The sequence below is a fragment of the Phragmites australis genome, chromosome 10 (assembly GCF_958298935.1).
Source record: "Phragmites australis chromosome 10, lpPhrAust1.1, whole genome shotgun sequence".
NCBI lineage: Eukaryota > Viridiplantae > Streptophyta > Magnoliopsida > Poales > Poaceae > Phragmites > Phragmites australis.
Genome location: NC_084930.1, coordinates 2,659,848 through 2,664,872, shown reverse-complemented (window position 1 = coordinate 2,664,872; position 5,025 = coordinate 2,659,848). Strand labels below are relative to the sequence as shown.

At 50.7% G+C, this 5,025-nt stretch overlaps 1 long non-coding RNA gene across 1 annotated transcript; it reads right to left on the bottom strand.

Annotated features, from left to right (window-relative positions):
* Window positions 1-334: 334 nt before the first annotated feature.
* On the bottom strand, window positions 335-1,072 carry LOC133883333 (uncharacterized). Its single transcript, XR_009902856.1, has 3 exons — window positions 964-1,072; window positions 721-872; window positions 335-639 (listed from the first exon to the last, which is right to left on the bottom strand). It is a non-coding gene; the product is annotated as an uncharacterized LOC133883333 (long non-coding RNA).
* Between the last annotated feature and the right edge of the window lie 3,953 nt (window positions 1,073-5,025).

The following is a 5,025-nucleotide window of genomic DNA, read 5'->3' as shown; positions in this document are numbered from 1 at the left end:
CCCTCAGTCCGCGATCGGGCCGATTCGACCAGGAGAACTTGGACAGGTCTCGGCGTAAACAACGGATCAGATTGGGCCGTTCCGCCTTCCTCGGCCTTATTTTTTAGTTCATCCAGCAAGCTGCTGGTGCTTCCTCTCAAAAAAAAAAAGCTTCTGGTGCTGGATTCCTCTAAAAAAAACAAGCTGATTCCTCGTTAGAGCACGAAGCATAAATGTTTGGAGTTGCGCGCACATGCCGCTCTGTCTACTAACGTTTGGAGTTGAACGCACATACTTCTTTCTTATCACCTGCAATGCATAGAGGAAAACAACAAACAACTGATAGATATATGGAGGAGCACAACACAGTGGCGACCAGAATGCCAGGCTCCTTCCTCGCGTAAAAACAACTCAATGGTGGAGTGGTACATTGTTGGCTTGTTGCAAGCAAAGCGATTCACAACGCGCTTCAGAAGCACATGCGTATATGCCAAGCTCTGGCTGCTCAGTTACAATGTACAACTATCCATTCCTGAACTTCAACTCCTTTCCAGCACCCAGTTGCTTCTCCAAATAAGAAACATGTCTGATACTGCAATCTGATTTGGTATGTAAAAATATTGGAGCTCAAGCTGAAACTGACGAGCGAAGGACCTGAAACTGACGCATCAAGTGGCTAGTGAAAAATGCAGCAATCAACAGCTGTAAGTGGTTTGAAATAGAGAGCGGGTTAAGAATTACCATGTTATTGCAGAACTCAAAACTGTCCACTAAGATCTTCCGCCAAAATAATATAGCCGGTCCAATTATTTGAAGAGCTTTCTGAGTCCATTGAACAATGACAGAGCTCTAAGTTCGCCGCCTCTCATGTCCCTCAGTCTTCTACGCAATATCTGCATGATATCAATTTGAGTAAATGTAAGAGGTTAAGCATCGCAACATAATGCACAAACAAAAGCAACAGCACAAGCTTTGCTGACTTACTTATTGTGCGCGATACAGGATTCTCTGTTCACTTATACACAGATCTCTTGCTATCTGTTTAAGCAGTAACGTCCTGTTGACCTGCTTTGCATTCATTGAAACTTGTTGATACAGTATGCATACTCTATTGTTCATTTTGCACCATACCTTTGAGCATGCATATTCTTTGATATACGATGTCGTAGTATGCATCACAAGTTTGGTTCCATTTGGCGCGATTTTTGCTAGGTCAGGGTTTGACCTTTCCTTTTCGTCTTGCCGTCATCAACAGGATGAGAACCCGCGGCAGTTTGGGTGATCTTCCCGAGGGCTCGAATGAGAATAACCCTCCCCCGCCACCAACAATGGCGGAAGTGCTTATGCAAATCGAACAAAACCCTCATGGAGGAGGTGGGGCTGGGCGCCGAGATGATTTCTCGGATTTCTTGCGGACTCAGCCGCCGACCTTCACGCGGGCTGAGGATCCTCTGGACGCCGTCCACTGGCTCCGGACGATCGAGCAAAAGCTTGCCCTTTCTGATGCGAGGATCACGAGAAGGTGCTCTATGCCTCCCATCAGCTTCAGGGCCCGGCAGGTGCGTGGTGGTTCAACTACTTGGCCATGCACCCCGCCAATCACCGAGTGTCCTGGGCGGAGTTCCGCCAGGCATTCTGTGATTTCCACATTCCGAAGGGCCCCATGGAGATCAAGATGCGAGAATTCGTGGACCTCAAGCAAGGAGGTAAATCAGTGATGGAGTACGTGCAGGTGTTCAACCATCTTGCACAGTACGCTCCTAATGAGGTCAACACTGACCAGCAGAAGCAATACCGCTTTGTCAATAGCCTCAACACGAAGATGCAGGACCGACTGTTTGCACACGAGTTCGCTGACTTCAACAAGTTGGTGAGCACGTCCCTCACGGTGGAGTTCAAGCTTAAGAACCACCAGGAGGAGAAGAAGCGCAAGAGGGGTCCCTCGCCTTCTGTGGGCGGGAGCTCATAGCACGCCCGCACAGAGAGTCTACCTCCACCATCTTGCGTGCCGGTGTCAAGTACCCCACGACCGATGTGGATTGTGCACCATACAGCCCTGCGAGACCTGCTGGCTCTCACGTGAGCGTGACTGGTGGCCCCGGCGTCCCGTGCTACAACTGTATCCGTGTCGGCCACTACGCTCGAGACTGCCCGTACCCGAGACCGGGAGCCGTGGTGACCGCTCCAAGGCTACCATCGGCTCAGTCTGCACCGCATTCTTCTCAGGTGACCCACGTTCCCAAGTGTGGCCGAGCGCGCCACACCACCGCCGAGGATGTTTAGGAGGGCAACACAATCCTGATGGGTACGTTGAATATGAGCTTTGATTCTGTCGTCGTTCTTGCAGTGGTTCTATTTGATTCTGGGCCTCTCACTCCTTCATATCCATAAGTTATGCTTGGTGGCATGGGCTAAAAGTCAGTACTACTCGTACACCGTATATCATAGACGTCCCCGGAGCTAAGGTTATGGTTAACCAGTGTGTGACCAAGGCGTCCATAATCATCAATGAGGTGCCTTTCATTGTGAATCTGTTGGTGATGAACGCGAAGGGGATAGACATTATATTGGGGATGAATTGGCTCACCAAGAATAAGGCTATCATGGATTGTGCTTAGCGGACAGTTACTCTAAATGGTCTGTCCGACACTCGTGTTCAGTTGATGCTTGAGGGTGGCAATTCTTGTCTTTTCGCTTTGAAAGTTGTCCCCACCATAGACCTGTTGAGTATTCCTGTGGTGTGGGAATTCCCGAATGTCTTTCCGGATGAGTTGCCAGGAATGCCGCCCGACTGAGCAGTGGAGTTCTCTATTGATCTCGTGCCCGGTGTGGCCCTAATTTCGAAGAAGGCGTACAAGATGTCGTCAGTTGAGCTAGTTGAACTGAAGAAGCAGTTAAGGGAGTTGCTAGAGAAGGGTTTCATTCGCCCGAGCTCCTCACCTTGGGGATGCTCAGCACTCTTTGTGAAGAAGAAGGATGACACTCTGAGGATGTGTGTTGATTACTGTCCGTTGAATGATGTCATTATCAAGAACAAATATCCGCTCCAAAGGATTGATATTTTGTTTGATCAACTGACCAGGAGCCCGAGTCTTCTCGAAGATTGACTTGAGACTGGGCTATCATCAGATCAAGGTTCGACCAGAGGATATCCCAAAGACGGCTTTCTCGACCCGCTACGGGCTATATGAATTCACCGTCATGTCCTTCGGATTGACGAATGCGCCGGCATTTTTCATGTATTTGATGAACACAGTGTTCATGGAAGATTTGGATAAGTTTGTCGTGGTTTTCATTGACGACATTCTCGTATACTCCAAGACTGATGAGGAGCATGTTGACCACCTCCGTATTGACCTTGGTCGGCTCAGAGATCATCAACTCTATGCCAAGTTCAGCAAGTGCGAGTTCTGGCTCAGGGAGGTAGCTTTTCTGGGTCACGTTCTGTTAGAGAACGACGTTGCAGTTGACCCGAGCAAGGTGCAGGATGTGCTCAATTGGGTTCAGCCCAAGAATGTCACTGATATCCGAAGTTTTCTCGGACTCGCGGGTTATTACCGCCAGTTAATCGAGAACTTCTCCAAGATTGCCAAGCCCATGACTGAGTTATTGAAGCAAGACAACGCGTTTGAGTGGTCGAGTGACTGTGAGACAGCTTTCCAGACTTTGAAGACGTTGCTCACGACCGCTCCAGTTCTCGCTCAGCCAGAAATGAACAAGGGTTTTGATGTCTATTGCGACGCTTGTGGCATGGGTCTCGGTTGCGTTCTTATGCAAGAAGGTCGTGTTGTTGCATATGCTTCACGACAGTTGAAGCGCCATGAGGAGAATTACCCAACGCATGACTTAGAACTTGCCGCAGTGGTGCATGCTCTAAAGATCCGGTGTCATTATCTGATGGGGAATTTGTGTCGTATTTTCACGGATCACAAAAGCCTCAAATATATCTTCACTCAGGCGGATTTGAATATGAGGCAGCGAAGGTGGCTCGAATTGATCAAAGACTATGAGCTAGAGGTTCATTATCATCTCGGTAAGGCGAATGTGGTCATCGACGCTCTCGAAGGGTGAACTCCTATCGCAGGGATCCGGAGGGACCCCTATTTGAGATTCGGCCGGGGGGATGATTCTGAATATGTTTGCGGGAGAAATAAATGGATGTAAATGCGATGGCAGGTGGGGTGGAATGATCGAATGCAGGATGAAGTAAATGCACTGGAGGGATTTAGACAGGTTCGGGCCGCACTGAGCGTAATACCCTACTCTTGTGTGGATGCTTTAAATGCCCTGAGAATGTATCTCAGGAATGTTGCCGGTTACAAGAATGTTTGTCTATCCTAGAGCTCTGGGCTCCTTGTTCTTCGGTGGTCTCAGCTTCTGTGCTTGTACTGAGAGTTCTTCGAGTATTTTTTGCCTTTGAGAGTCCTCCGAAAGTTGTCTCCGGGGGTTTTTTTGTCCGCGCCCGCCGGCTCTCTTAAATACCTGGCGGCGGTGGCGTGCCCCGAACGGGAGGGCACGAGTTCCAAGGCACCATAAATGGAAAAGTGGTCATCATGGGCCGCTGCGCGAGGTGACGGGGGGTTGAAAACGCGCCCCCTGCCCTGTCTTCAGTCGTCATGATGGCGCTGGCAACGGGCGCCGTGGAGAGGGCCCACCGGGCAGCCGCAGAGCAGCCCGGCGTGCCCACCCGGTCTTGTTCGTCTGACGCAGCAGGGCGGCAGGCGGAGCGCCTCGGGCCTTCCGATGTTATCCCGAGGCGCACCAGATGACACGGGATGGGACCCGTGCATTGAATGTCCCCACGCCCTTCTGCCAGAATGTGGCAGGGACTGACACCGAGCGTGGCAGGAGCAGTTGGAGGTGACAGGCCACATGCCCTCTTAAATGCAGCATCGGGCCTTTCACTAACTGACACCTTACCACTGGACCCCTGTGGGGGCCACCGACGAAGGTCTTCTTGGGCCATCGGGGAACCGAGTGCTCGGGGGTCACTGTTCATATCCCCGAGCACTCTTTCCCGGGAACGCCCTCTCTTGGTCCTCAAGG